Raw genomic sequence first — 6,411 nt, 5'->3', positions numbered from 1 at the left:
AATATTTTTATATAATAAAATAAAGTAAAAAAGATTTCACCTTGAAGTGAAAAAAACATGGTAGGACTGAATACTTAGAAGACAGTATATAAAAGCTTCCCATAGTTACGTAACAGAAATACTCAAGAAGTTTTAGGCTAATTTAGTCTTTTAATCATTTACAAGTTGACAACAGTTAAAGCCCAAAATATAGGGGTAAAGATCAGGTTACATAAATGCAACCTGATTAAATTTGAGGTTTCTGTGACACAACAAAAGGAAAAACAAATTTTAGCCTAAAAGTAGTAAAATTTTATACAATGAATATTTTTGCCAACTCCAGAGAGTTAGCTTTGTACCCACACATCGAATTTAGAAATATACTATTGCTTTAAATTTTTTATTTAACAAAGAACATAAATATGTATCTGTTTCAATTTTTATGAGTAATTTCTCCATCCAAACCCAACTATTCTTCACTAAAGCAGCTGGTATTAATTCTCATATAAAATAAGCAGTTACTTATGTGTATGTAACTTTTAACTTTAATATGATTTTAAATTTACAGGAAACTTGCAAGGATATACAATGTACTTCCATCTACCGATTCACAAGCTTTTTTTTTTTCCAAATTACTTCTGATGAGTAGCACTAGAATACTCATCTGCTTTTATATGATTCCTCAGTGATAGTAATAGTATTTTTCCGTGAATAAGATGTCCCCATGTATAAGATGCCCCCCACTTTTCCAACCCAAAATTAAGAAATCAATATTTTAAACATTTTGCTGGTTTTCCTCTTAAGGCCTTCTTCTTTTTTGGCACCTTAAGGAGTTGTTCTTCCTGTTTTCTCCACTGTCTGATCACACACTCAGTGGGAGGAGGTCCAAATTGCCTCTCTGTAGCTCTATGCCCATGCTCTTTTGCATAGTTGATTACATTCAGTTTGAATTTTGCAGAGTAAGACAATCACCTACCGGTATTTATCTTTTTATTTTTTTACTTCTTTATGGGCTCAGAACGCTCTGGTCCCTGTTGTGTTTGCCTGTTGCATCTGCGCACTCTCCACCTCCAATTACGGCATCAGCTGACATCAGTAACAATAAGGATCGTGATTGAAGGAAGCCTGTTTGACAAGGTATGGGCAGCTACACCCAACTGCGGGGCTCCCTCCTCGGCTGACTTCCATGTATAAGACACTCCTTGATTTTCACTCTAACGATTTTAGAAAAAAATAGCATCTTATACATGAAAAAATACAGTACTTTGGCAGGTCACTTTTCTGACTTTAAAGAGAAATGAATAGAGAAAACCAAGATGGCGGCATAGGTAAACACCGGAAATTGCTGCCTCGAACAACCACTTCAAAAACACAACTAAAAGATGGAACAGACATCATCCAGAACCACAGGAAGGCTAGCTGAGTGGAAATTCTACAACTAGAAGGAAAGAGAAAAGCATACCGAGACTCAGAGGAGCTGCGGTATGGAAGTAAAGAACAGAGGTACGGAGGCACACATGGAGAGGGCTGGCGGCTGAGGACACAGTTGTCTTTTTCAATCGGGAGGGAGTCTCAAGCTCTGAGCTCCAGTTCCAGGCGAGTCTCTGGGGACCCTGACTCATACGGTTATAGAGACCAAGATGGCGGCATAGGTAAACACCGGAGACTGCTGCCGCAAACAACCACTTCAAAAATACAACTAAAAGACGGAACGGACATCACCCAGAACCACAGGAAGGCTGGCTGAGGAGAGACTCTTCAACTAGAAGGAAAAATAACAGCACACCGAGGCTCAGAGGAGGCGCAGTGTGGAAAATACTCAGGTGCGGAGGTGCGCGCGCAAAGCGGGCTGGTGGCTGAGAGCGCGGTTGTCGTTTTCGGTCAGGGGGGAGTCTCAGACTCTGAGCTCCAGATACGGGCGAATCGCTGGGGACTCAAACGGGAGAAGTGGGAGTGTCTGGCATCAGTTGGAAGGCAGCTTTCCCTCCGAGGTTTGCAGCGGTTCCTGGGGTTCTGAGAAGCAGAGCCTCTGGGAACGGGACTGAGAGGGGCCATAACCGCTCCCTCCGCCCGCCCTGTTGAGCCCGCCCCGCCCAAGCCCTGCGCAGAGCCATTTGCCAGATCGCCTCAGGCAAAGGCTAGATTAGCACCTCCCCAGAGGACAGAAGTTTTCCGCGGCAGACACAGCTGATTCACACAGCCAGTCGGCCTGGTGGTCAAATCCCTCTAGTATTAACTACAACAATCAAGGCTCAACTAGAACAAGACTGCGCACAAAGACCACTAGGGGGTGCACCAAGAAAGCATAAAAAATGCGGAGACAAAAAAACATGACAGAAATGGAGGATATAGAGCTAAAAAACGCAATTTTGAGGGCTTGCAATAAACTTTTGGAGAGCTTCACGAAAACTAATGAGACCCTCGATGCTATGATAAAGAAACAACTAGAAATTAAGCATACACGCTCTGAAATAATGAATATTACACCCAATAGCAGACCAGAGGAGCGCAAGAATCAAGTCAAAGATTCGAAATGCGAAGAAGCGAGAAACACCCAACCGGAAAAGCAAAATGAAAAAAGAACCCAAAAATACGAAGATAGTGTAAGGAGCCTCTGGGACAGCTTCAAACGTACCAACATCAGAATTATAGGGGTACCAGAAGATGAGAGAGAGCAAGATATTGAAAACCTATTTGAAGAAATAATGACAGAAAACTTCCCCTACCTGGTGAAAGAAATAGACTTACAAGTCCAGGAAGCGCAGAGAACCCCAAACAAAAGGAATCCAAAGAGGACCACACCAAGACATATCATAATTAAAATGCCAAGAGCAAAAGACAAAGAGAGAATCTTAAAAGCAGCAAGAGAAAGAGACTCAATTACCTACAAGGGAATACTATGATGACTGTCAGCTGATTTCTCAACAGAAACTTTGCAGTCCAGAAGGGAGTGGCAAGAAATATTCAAAATGATGAATGCCAACCTACAACCACCAAGATTACTTTATCCAGCAAAGCTATCATTCAGAATTGAAGGTCAGATAAAGAGCTTCACAGATAAGGAAAAGCTAAAGGAGTTCATCACCACCAAACCAGTATTATATGAAATGCTGAAAGGTATCCTTTAAGAAGAGGAAGAAGAAGAAAAAGGTAAAGATACAAATTATGAACAACAAATACACATCTATCAACAAGTGAATCTAAAAATCAAGTGATTTAATAATCTGATGAACAGAATAAACTGGTGAATATAATAGAATCAGGGGCATAGAAAGGGAGTGGACTGACTATTCTTGGGGGGAAAGGGGTGTTGGGGCTGCAGGAAGAGACTGGACAAAAATCGTGCACGTATGGATGAGGACAGTGGGGGGGTGAGGGCGGAGGGTAGGTTGGGAACCTGGTGGAAGGGAGCTATGGGGGGAAAAAAGAGGAACAACTGTAATAATCTGAACAATAAAGATTTAATTAAAAAAATAATAAAATAAAATACATTCAAAAAAAAAGAGAGAAATGAATATTACTCTGTAACATATGCAATATAAAGAAACTCGAAGAAAAAGGGCTAAGATAATCAATCTGAATAACCAAATCAAGAAACGAGTGAACTGAACTCCTTAATGTCTAAACAGAAACCATAAAAATTCAGCAATAATGGTGACCCTTAAAATCCTTTCACTGAAAGAGAAACAGGCCCCACCCAAGAGGAGGAACACGGGCAGACAAGTCCAGTATGTCTGGAACTGCTGAGGGCCACCCACTGTGGCAGGATCCAACAGGTCTCAGCACTGACTTGGGCAGAACAGCTTTTCCCTGTGCCTTTTACTTAACCGGCAGGGAGATTTTTCACACTGGAAGAAAGCCACCTTAGTTTGGTTAGTTTATTAATTCAACCTCCACATGTTTTTTTAGAAGTAAAGAAAATACATATAAATAACATTTAAGTTCTCAGGCAAATGACCTTCCAATATCTGGAATGAATGCTTTACTTGTATAGACAAAGTCTTTGAAGAAAAAATTATTAATATATCAAAAATCCCCACATCACCCTCTGCAGAATGTGCTTTAAACAAAAGAAAACACAGCTCTAGGAAAATAGCTTTAAAAATGCCCAGAAAGTGCTCACAAAAGAATCCGCAGCCTTACGAAGGGTCATAACTAGACTTAATTTGGTACCACCATCTTTCTGGAGGATAGTTTTCCGACATGTAACAAATCGCTTTGAAAAAGCTTTGATCCACCAACTCCACTTCCATGAAACTATACCAAGAGCACAATTAGATAGAGATGGCAGGCTGCTTCTGAGTATCTGCTCGCCCTTCTTCTAGGTGCTAGGTGTGGCCAGACTCAATCCGCAACAATAAACAAAATAAACAGAAGACTTTTCTTCTTTCCACCTATCTTCTTTCCTCCTGCTTGCAATGTGAGCATGATGGCTAGAGCTACAGCAGCCCTCTTGAATCATGAGGAATGGAAGCCACTTAATAAGAGCAACAATTTTTTTAAAAGGGTAAGTGCATGAGGACCTATCAAGCCAGCCCTTGACTATCTTATTTCAGATTTCTTTAATGTTAGCAATAATAAACAATCTCATTTCACATCCCTGTTAATCACAAACAGCCCTGTGAAAATAGAAAAATGTTCATAATCTATTGCTAAGTGAACATAAACCCATTTTGGTTAATATACATAACATGTAAATGAGGGGAAAGTGGTTTGTATTCATATCTTTAGATTGCTTTGTACTTTATTTTGTACAATAAGCATGCATTTTTTTTCAATCAGGAAAAAAAAGAGAGAATGAGAAAGCTATCCTCCCCCCAAATGAACTCACTTCCTGCTTAAAAAATAATGTTGCATTCCACATTTGAACCTGTACCTGCTAATTACAGCCTCTGAGAATAATTCCACAGCTAGAGTGTAGGGTTGAAAATCTTGTCAGTCCCTGAAACAGTGAGCTGGAAACGGCGCCATGGTAATGCCCCTATGAGTGCTTAGCTTAGAGGTGCTCTGAACCAGGGAAGGGCACAAAAAAGGCGGGAAGAGAGCAGTAGAAGGAAGGGATAAAGCAGATGAAGGGAAATTCTATAATTAAGCAATATTTTATGGCTGCCTTTGCAGCTGTTTGAGCCAGGGGCAGACTCTGAACAAGGCATCAACTAAGGGGAACAACCCCTCCCTGGGCAGATCAAGTGAGGCCCATCATTCCCAGCACTGTCTGCACTTCACAGGGCAGATGGGCATCTTATATCCAGCACCTGTCGGCCTTGGAGACACCCGGCTGCGGTGCTGTTATTGCTGTCATCTGCCTAATCCAGAAGGGACAGGCACTTATTGTATCTAGAAAGATTAGGATGAAACTATCTTTTGATTGTTCTTACAAAAGAGAATGCATACCTCATGTAATGGTGTTTATTTTCTTCTTGCTTGGTACCCCCCAACTTTTTTCTTTTTTTACCTACCCTTGCAGCTGTATTTTTCATTGTTAACCCCCATGTTAATTATATATTCTCTTCTAATAATGTTTTAAATTTAGTCTGATGACCAGCCACAAGGCTCCTTCTCATCCCACTCGGAGGCACATCCTGACTTAAGACCCTTCACGCAATTCCCATTGACTTGGAGAGGAAGTCTATGCAAGGAATGAAGCAGGGCAAGAATTTTCAGAGGAAATAGTATTTTCTTCACAGGATGCTTTCAGATTTTTCCTTTCTGTGAGACTCTTTTAAAGGGTGTTGAAATTGAAGGAGACTTTAAATAAGCTTTCAACTTCTCGGTGGTTCCAACTGTGGATTGAGTATAGAAGACCTGATATTCAAAAACTCATGGAATAAATGAAGTAAGAAAAAGAATGAATGAATGAGTGAGAAAATGAATAAATTTAATGGTATTCCTTTAGCAAATCATTTTGCTTCTCAGTGTCTGTATAAAATGAATCTTATGAATATCATACATATCTTTATCTATAATCAAAGAACTTATCTAGGAAGCTAGAACATCCTCTAAAACATGTGAAAACAGTGTCAGTTCATTCAACAAACAGATCACTGAGCCTCTACCAATTGCCACCCACCATGAGCCCTGAAAGCACACCACCCTGGCATAGACACTCAGTAAATGTTTGTTGAATGAATTGGTACCAATGTTCATTAATAATAACAGTCATGCTGATAATGATTCATTTAGTCATACTTCATGATAATCACAACAATGATAGTGATAATGTGTAACAGCTCACATTTCCATAGTGTTTTATAGCTTCAAAATTTATCTTAATTTGAGAAACCAAGATGGCAGCATAGGTAAACACCGGAGATTGCTGCCTCAAGCAACCACTTCAAAAACACAACTAAAAGACGGAACGGACATCATCCAGAACCACAGGAAGGCTGGCTGAGTGGAAATTCTACAACTAGAAGGAAGGAGAGGGGCATG

At 40.3% G+C, this 6,411-nt stretch overlaps 1 protein-coding gene across 1 annotated transcript in view; it reads right to left on the bottom strand.

Annotated features, from left to right (window-relative positions):
* Window positions 1–6,411, bottom strand: part of WWTR1 (WW domain containing transcription regulator 1) — a 184,621-nt gene that overhangs the window by 104,791 nt on the left and 73,419 nt on the right. The gene's annotated exons all lie outside the window — the stretch shown is intronic.

The sequence above is a fragment of the Myotis brandtii genome, unplaced genomic scaffold, assembly GCF_000412655.1.
Source record: "Myotis brandtii unplaced genomic scaffold, ASM41265v1 scaffold179, whole genome shotgun sequence".
NCBI lineage: Eukaryota > Metazoa > Chordata > Mammalia > Chiroptera > Vespertilionidae > Myotis > Myotis brandtii.
Note: the sequence above shows the minus strand (reverse complement) of the source record. Positions and strands in the feature narration are given on the sequence as shown.